The sequence below is a fragment of the Carassius auratus genome, chromosome 34, assembly GCF_003368295.1.
Source record: "Carassius auratus strain Wakin chromosome 34, ASM336829v1, whole genome shotgun sequence".
Taxonomy (NCBI): domain Eukaryota; kingdom Metazoa; phylum Chordata; class Actinopteri; order Cypriniformes; family Cyprinidae; genus Carassius; species Carassius auratus.
Genome location: NC_039276.1, coordinates 4,508,285 through 4,517,807, shown reverse-complemented (window position 1 = coordinate 4,517,807; position 9,523 = coordinate 4,508,285). Strand labels below are relative to the sequence as shown.

The 9,523-nt window shown below is 38.2% G+C and overlaps 1 pseudogene; it reads right to left on the bottom strand.

Annotated features, from left to right (window-relative positions):
* Positions 1-2,265: 2,265 nt before the first annotated feature.
* On the bottom strand, positions 2,266-8,608 carry LOC113053800 (arp2/3 complex-activating protein rickA-like; annotated as a pseudogene).
* Positions 8,609-9,523: the final 915 nt, after the last annotated feature.

Sequence of the window (9,523 nt, the reverse complement as noted above, 5' to 3'; positions counted from 1 at the left end):
ATCTTTTGCAAAACCTTTTTACAATCTTTTTATAAAAGCTTGAGAGAAAGACATGTGTGCGTCTTCTCCTCGGGCTGAAGCCGTGTGTCGATCAAGCGTCTGTAAATGTCACTCGTGTGTCCTCCAGTCTTCAGCACGTCACAGATTCACTCGCTGTGTCTTACTCTGTGTCTTTTTATCATCACACCGTCAGCGCTCTGTGTCCATCTGACGTCATTTATCACTGTACTGCCTTGACTTTATTCTCAGAATTTTGACTGTAGTTTTGTAATCTTATTTTTTATTTTATTTCATTTTGTATGTGGCACCAAAATATGAAAGCCAGTTTTCTGCCATAGAATAAAAAAATAAGGTAATTGCAGCATTTTATTTCATTTCAGATTTTTTTTTCTTGCAGTTCTCTGAAAAAAGTCAGAACTATTCGAATTCAAAATAAAGATAAAATATAAAGCTTACATCTCACAATTCTGAATTGATATCTTGTAAATTTTTTCATATTTTATAGTGTTAAAAAAATTATGTTTTCTTTTCATGATTAGAATGTTATTTAAAGGTTACAAAAACGTTTTGTACAATGTTCCGCTAACAATAATTTCACCCAAAATTTAACATTTTTTAATTATGTTTTGTATTCTATGCGTTACATTTTCTTTTGTTAGATTAGAATGTTACTTAAAGGTTACAAATAGTTTTTTACAATGTTATGCTAAATTAATTTTCATCCAAAATATAGCATTACTTACGTTTTATGTTACGTTTTATAATTATGTTTATTTTTAATATTCTAATACAACCCAGTCTCATATAAAAACGTACCCTGACTACGTTGGTCCAAAGTGCAAAACGTAGAGGGGTTACAATAATGGCCCTTGAATTGTATGACTGTTACGTTTTTTTTGCCAATTCTTTTCCTATTGTTTAGCGTCCAAGTCACGTGACTTTCAAGATTCCGACCGTGAGAACAAAAAAACATGGCGGACATTTCTCTCATTTTTAGTGAAAAAAATCAATATTTTGAGTTAGTCTCTGCATAAAAATAAGTTTTGATTACATTTCTAGCGAGAAATATATATATTATTTTCAGAATATTCACTCAGTGGATGTACATAATCACTCGCTTGTTCGTTGTTGCGAAGATTTTACTGATTTCGCCAGAATAACGTGAAACTGCAACGTTTTGGTTGCTATGGACGCTGCTATCGCCTAGCATAGCTGTGGCCCCAGATTCCACATACTCTTCCTTGCGATTTCGCTCCGTCTGACAGATCAAACCCCTGCCCACTATATGCGTTTCTTCCGAGCGGCAACCTCACGCTCTCTCTCGTGAAGCCAATAAAGAAGTGACTAAAACTGCAATTCATCGACCGGCCGCTTGAGGCTGGTTGCAGAAGGGAGTCATTCCCATAGAGTCCTCGTGTTAAAATGCCCAACTTTACAGCAGAAAAAAAACGTTTACAGCCTGGTTCAAAAAATGATTTTGGTCTACATTGCTAATTTTGCCCTTCATGACAACTGTGAGGGGGGTGATTTTTTTTATAACTCATCCGTTTAAATTATATTAAGCCTTAAAGTTCTGCATAATTAAGGGCGTGGCCACTTGAGTGACAGGTGGATTGCCGCTGCTGACAATGCCGTCGCGATAGGTGGGCGTGGCTTCAGCAATCAGCTCCCGCCTTTTTGCCCATTTTCGATTATCCGGGAGAGTCACGCGGTGATGCGCTGCCAAGATGGCGACGGCCCGCTCTGCACACTTTAGGCTTCAAAACCGAGGAGTCTATGGGTGACGTCACGGACACTACGTCCATATTTTTTTACAGTCTATGGTTTCGTCTGAGGTGGCAGCGGGAGAAACTAATGTTGACAAAGTGACGAGTTACAAAAAAGAAGTACTTTTTTTAGTTTGGAATCATTGTTAGTCCAAGAATATGGACTGGCGTGTTATTTGTGGTATTACTCCTCGAGCATAATATTTCAATAAATATCCAGGCAGTGTTCCACTGATGTGATGACGTTTCTTATGACATATTCAGTGCTGCCACCACGTGTCTGGTCTTAGTAATAACCACTGATCTATATTAAAGATCAGTGGTAATAACTTATTTCTGGTGTATTATCAAGTTTTTCTCTGCATGGAGGTGAATTAATTTTATTTATATTATTTGAAGTATGCAATATCTATCTATCTATCTATCATCTATGTGTGAAGGAGAGAGATGATCTGTCAAGCTTTTGTAAAAACAGCATGTGTTCTCTGGTTGCAACAAAGTGGGAGTCTTTCAGGCTTTTGAATTTTAATTTTTTTAATATACTGTAAACAACATACACATAGCTTATGGAACAAAACAATGGGATTGAACATTTCCTTAATTTGTGGTGTTCTCCTCCGTCACCCACTGTGGCGGCCAAGTTTCCCCACTGTAATAAAAAGAGATTGTTATTAATTTAGGTCTTTACATCAGCCATGAATTAAATTCAAAACAAACATGACAAGGTTAAGGGCAATGATGAACAGCAAGCCACCCCTTCATTCAGTAGGTTTATAAACTTACAGTAACCTGATAACAGTAAATTTCCTGCCTATGGTAATATTTTGGTTAAGGTTTGAATATGCATTACCTACGGTGTAGCCGGTTATTTGAAATCATATACCTCTGCTCTGAAGGTATCCATTGTAAAAGACCTCTGCAATTTGCTGCACAATATTAGTCTTGAAAATTTGGTCATGAAAGACCTCCCCTTTTGCTCAGAATAAATTGGTTCTTATGTTCAACATATGTCTTTCAATTATGGCAGTCAGGTTTATCTGCCTTAAAGGTCCCATGGCATGGATTATTTCATTGACTGACATGCTTGCATGTGAAATAGCCAGCATTAGATGTGCAACTCTCTCGAAGAGTGCCCAAGGACACTTCGACACACTGAGCCACAGCCACCCACAAATACAAACTAAGGATATTACTTTAAGTTTTGAAGTGCTAAGAATTAGGTTATTCCAATCAAAACTATGATAAATTGTACACACCAGAGTGAACAGGGCTCCCATTCCACCAACTTCATTTGGATCCCCTGAAAAAACATCAAAGTTATGTGGTTAAGGGGTTTCCAGTTGGGGTGCTGCAATTCCACTGAGTACATCTAAGACTTTTAATTATTGTAAAGCTAACCTTCTGCATTTTGCAGCGGATCACCCTCTTCACTGGGTAGTAAGGTTCCCCTTCTAGGATACCATGGTTACATTCTAAAAGAGCAAAAAAAGTACATGAGTTTGACCTCATACATCTTCATCAATTAGTTAAAAAATTATTTTGACAGGCAACACATGATATATTTATGACTTACGTACATCTGGCTAGGGTAAAATAATCACTTTATTTGAAATCTGATTTGAAATGGTGAAATGTAAATCTAGGAAAGCTTAATAACCTTTGGGTGATTTTTTCCCCCTCAGTTTCTTCCTTGTAGACATGTCTGAGGCTGCAGAATTCTGCTGCTTCTTTTTATTGTTTGCAGACATATCTGTTGAGATTAAGGAAATGTAGCTGTTATTACAATGAATACTGGTCTAAATACCTTTATTCCAATAACAAATATATAATATCACATTACAATTGGAAAGATATAGATATAGGCACTCATTGAAATTCATGGAAATTGTTTAACCATATGCTGTATGGTCACTTCTTCGCTCTACCAAGGGTTATAGACTACAAGATGTACACACAGGTGACCAATTGAAGGAAAAGACAATGAATGTAGTTCCTCCTACACAAATTACCTTTATCCTATAACCTCAATATTGTCTGGAGATGTGTCTTCCAGACTTCAATTCACAGACCACAGTGTCTCACATAATGAATTACTAAGTATGAAGATTTTGTCAATCTGATTCAATGGGTTTTACAAACCCCAGTTTCAATGAAGCTTGGTCAACTGTAAAACGAAAATAAAAACATAATACAACTATTTGCAAATCATTTTCAACCTATATTAAATTGAATACTCTACAAAGACAAGCTGAAAAACTTTATTGTTTTTTAGCTAATATTAACTCATTTTGAATTTGAGCCCTGCAACATACTCCTAAAAACCTGGGACAGAATCAAGACTGGGAATGTTTGGAACATTCCACAGGTGAACAGGTTCATTGGAAACACGTGAGTGTCATGATTAGGCATAAAAGGGGCATCCCCGGAATTCATTCACGAGCAAGTCATCCTTGGTTGTGAATGACTGAGCCTTCTGGGGATGTTATGTGATGGTGGGAATCACTACTGTAAAGGATATTAATGTGGGCTCAGGAACACTTTGGAAAAAAATATGTTAACACAGTTTGTCGCTACTACAAGTGCTATGAGTGCTGTCCGCATTTGAAATAGATTTTTGAAATCATGGACGTTGTGTACCTCGGGATAAAGAGGAAAAGGACCATCCAGATTGTTATCAGTGCTAAGTTCAAAAGCCATGGGGGTGTGTTAGTGTCCATGGCATACCCATGCCCCATGACATTCAAAATGAGAGAATCTTTGTAAACAAACAGTAAAGCTTTTCAGTTTGAACATTAAATATCTTGTCTTCATTGTAAATTCATTGAACATAGCAACTCCACTGGAATAGGGTTTTTTATGATCATCAGGGGCCTAATTTATAAGTGCATAAACACATATAAACAAACTGAGAAATAAGAAATTGATTACGATGACATGAATCCACGCTCCCCACAGAATATGAAAGCTTGCTAAGTTACACATATTTTGAGTTGATTATCATTTATTATTACATGGTTTGGTTAAATTCTAATGTAGAATGTTATTTCTTGATAACAGACCACTGATAAGTATTACACACCGTTGCCATGGAAAAACAGAGCGTTCCCATGGACACGGTGTTCTTTAACGGAAGCAATACAATCGTTTTAAAATCAATAAACTCCTTTTTTAAATCAATATTTTGTGTAAAATTATTTATTTATTTGGTAGGTAGCCATTTTGGTAGACCCGATCAGCCTGTCGTGGTTGTATTCGCTATAACAACCGCCTCGCTATACATTATCCCTTACTTAACAGAAACCAGCACAGGATGTTAATTGTTACAGCCATGTATTTTGATGTGTGTGTGTGCACATACTGAGCTTGTCCATATGCACAGTAGACTGAAGTGCATCCTATACAGCTAAAAATGAGTCACCAAACACCTACAGCAGACCTTGGATGTGCAACAGTGCTCTCCATCATCATCAGTTCCTATATAGATTGAAGCTGTTCTAGTGGCACATTGTGGCTGATACCACTTCAGTAATTCACTTGCCAAAAGTTTGTTTTTGCTTCAGCATCTGTCAATCTTCCTGGCAGAATTTTAAAAATGTTATATTTGCCTTTAGTAATATTTGAAAGGCAAGTTATCCAGACCTACATATTACAGTAGTTACTGGTATAACACCTCAAAAGTCACCTCACACTAATCGGTCATTGGATTTTTTTTCTTTTTTTCAAATTTAAATACATTTCCTTGTTTAGAGTATTGTTTCAGTTTAAGAAGGAGAGACAGATTAAATGTTTAACATGGTTATCATGTATACCGTGATTAAACAACATATGAAAAAAAGATGACTAGCAATTGAATAATGATTTATATGCTATTTGAAAATATCAACATAACTTACTTCGTTTCTGCTGAGGTGGTTCTGTGAGGGGTAGGATGGGAGGACTGGTGGTGAGCTGGATGGTGGACTGGATTGGAGGAGGACTGGTGATGGACTGGATGGGAGGAGGACTGGTGATGGACTGGATGGGAGGAGGAGGAGGACTGGTGATGGACTGGATGGGAGGAGGAGGACAACTGGTGATGGACTGGATGGGAGGAGGAGGAGGACTGGTGATGGACTGGATGGGAGGAGGACTGGTGATGGACTGGATGGGAGGAGGACTGGTGATGGACTGGATGGGAGGAGGACTGGTGATGGACTGGATGGGAGGAGGAGGAGGACTGGTGGTGGACTGGATGGGAGGAGGAGGAGGACTGGTGGTGGACTGGATGGGAGGAGGAGGAGGACTGGTGGTGGACTGGATGGGAGGAGGAGGAGGACTGGTGGTGGACTGGATGGGAGGAGGACTGGTGATGGACTGGATGGGAGGAGGAGGAGGACTGGTGGTGGACTGGATGGGAGGAGGAGGAGGACTGGTGGTGGACTGGATGGGAGGAGGAGGAGGACTGGTGGTGGACTGGATGGGAGGAGGAGGAGGACTGGTGGTGGACTGGATGGGAGGAGGAGGAGGACTGGTGGTGGACTGGATGGGAGGAGGAGGAGGACTGGTGGTGGACTGGATGGGAGGAGGAGGAGGACTGGTGGTGGACTGGATGGGAGGAGGACCGGTGGCGGGCTGCTGGTTAGTACAACCTAAATGGTACAAAAAGAGGAAATTATTCACCTCCTGTAATAAGAACAAAGGTCCCCTTTTTTCTAGCATGGACTGTGCTCCATAAGGAAATGTCCAGTACATTTGTCTTTTGTATTCTTCTGTCTATAAATGCTGCCCTATGGACTCTATGCTCTCTGTAGAACTGAGGTGAGGCTGATTTTGTACTCTGGTGCAAATTGTAGGATCTCATTATCTCATGTGAAGTGGAGATATGTGTTTATAGTTTTTTGAAGTTGAATTGAGCAATGCCTCTTGCTGTTGACTATTTTGCTATGTATAGCAGACAAATCAGTGAGCTATGTGGCTCACTGACTAGTAAAAGAAACTAGGTCTGCAAACAACTGTTATTTTCATAATCTTTTCAATGAATCAATAAGTTGTTTGGTCCATAAACCATCAGAAAATAAAAAAAGGCTGACCAGTGTTTCCCAAAGTCAAAGATGATATATATATTTATATATTAATATGTAAGACTCTGAAAGTAGAAACATTTTTTATTAAACAAAAAGAAACTAAAAGAAACACCTATTGGATAAAGCAAAGACCAAATTTGATGAAGCAACAAATGAATAGCTATTTTTGGCCCACTGTGGTTTGCCCTGTGACAGCGGTACCAAGAAAATCCACAACTGTAATTGCTGTCACATTTATTTTTATGTTGACTATTGGAGTAAGATTTTAAATAATCGCACACACTTACCATCAATTAACAGTTCATAAAGAGCCTTCATCCTGTCCAGGCATTTTGCAGAATGGTCTGACAGCTGCCATTTTGGCTGGAGGACTTGTGCGGACCAGGTTTTCTGTTTCTTTGTTTTCTTTCCAATGAAGACTATGGCCTTGTACCCCAATGTGTTTAACTTTTCGACCTGAAAATAAAGATATAATATTTTATATATATATATATATATATATATATATATATATATATATATATATTATATATATATATATATATATATATATATATATATATATATATATATACACACAGAAATATAGGCAATTATAAATGTCTTAAACATTGTGGGCTACAGACGTTAAACACATACCAAGACAGATGCCTCATCAATAACATGAGAGGTGGTTTGGTTTTTGGTTTGGTTTTTTAACCACTTCTCCTTTCTGTCCTCAAAATTCTTAAGTTTTTTGCCAGTCTTTGCTTTCTTGGCTGTACAGACTGGCAATATTTGCAGGTCTTGGTGGCCACACCAATAGCTGCTTTGCAGCCCACACAGGTTGTTATTGTTGACCCTCGTGGCATCTTAAAACTAGAATACAAAACAATCAACATTTAATAACCAAAGAGACATAGGAACTGCCTTATTTAAAGTGTTACATTACAAATATTTGTAATTTGGACTATTTCAGCATTATCAGTAGGCTAGTGTCAGATATCAACACTTCATGTGTGTTTCATATTTTTCAAACGCGATACAGCACGAGATATCATTAATATCGATGTAGTTTATTTTGCGTTTAAATGACTATACATTTCTGCCCTTGAGCCGTTTTAATGACCTGTGTGTAAGCTATTGCAGTGCATTTTGGGATTTGTAGTTTGAGTGAGTGGTGGGAGTGCGATTTACCGCGGGCCATTAATAAAAGACGTATGAAATTATCCGGCCACGGAAAAAAATATTGATGGCAGTTGACTGTTCTGCTGCAGTGACATGAATTTGGAATCAATAAGTTTCCAACTTATCTTTCTGAACTCGATTAGCACATTGCCGCCAACTGCAGCTAACGTTAAATGGGTAGGCTAATATACGTAATGCTGGATAAACCCCTATGTCCTTGGACACATCCCTATAAATTCATGGTGATAAATAATTAACGAATGATGGCTTAGACAGCGCTAACTAACTTTATTATTCCGGTTCCGTAAGCATATGTTGATATCACTACGTGTATTCATTACCTACCTTTGAGGATGTACAGTATGAATTAGTGATGGGTCATGCGCAAAAGATGCGGCTCTGAGAGCCGATGCTTTGTAGTGAATCAGAAGAGCCGGTTCGCTTCGATTGAGAGCCGGCTCCAAAAATGTTTTTCCTTTGGCTGCTTACCTCAAGGCAGAACTTTGTTTTGATTGGTCAGCAATCGCATCGAGGCCAATCAGATGTGAGTATATGGGATCATAACATTATGTAAAAACAGAGAGGGGGGTGAAGTGAAGCGGCATTCCACTGCAAGTTAAGGAGTCGTAACAACGTTAATGGAGGGGAGACTGTGTGTATTGTGGCAACATCTGTTCCTTCAGAGGAATCTAAAAAAACAGGGCAGATAATCACAGAAAAAAGAAATATGATCAGTCCATCAAAGCTGAGGCATCTGATTTTTTTTGAATGCCAATCTTCACTGAGGACATTAAACTGTTTGCTTGAGTTTGGTTCTAGTTCTGTGGATTTATTTGCTTTTTTTTTTTTTATTTCTATTGGATTTATATTCGGTTTTGTTGTTAATTTGTGCAATAAAAATTTTTGTTTAAAATATTAAACAAAAGACTGGTTTTGTAACAAAATTAAATGCACAAAATTTAAGCAATTATAATGATTCTCATAAAAAATACTGCACATGAAAGGGTTTTCAACACACAAACCATTAATATTTGCAAAATTATGGTAAAACAAAGCTCTGCAAAAAATCCTAAATTAAGACCCATTCAGGAGTCGAAAGAGCCGGATCTTCTTTGGAAGCTGAGCCAAAAGAGCCGAACTTCCCATCACTAGTATGAATGGTGGGTGGCGGAAAGAGCGGACACCCCCCCCCCCTCCCACTCACTTGTCAATCTGCTGACCTCTGTGCCTCTGTGATAGGGCAACCCACGTGTCAATCAGTGACCTCTCAGAGCTACGTTGCCCACACGTAAAAACGTGATGCCACTTTTGTGACAGTTACATTTAACCATTGTATGGTGTCCGGGTCTGTTGGACCCGTTTTCATTTTTTATCAAAATAAAAATGATACGATTAATTTATTTGTTCAAACTCAGGACACTTTGGCCTTGGCTCATTTTCTGTGAAGAATATATATTTATTTAATCCTTTAGCAGATGCTTTTGTCCAAAGCGACTTACAAATATTTACAATAGAAAATATATTTGA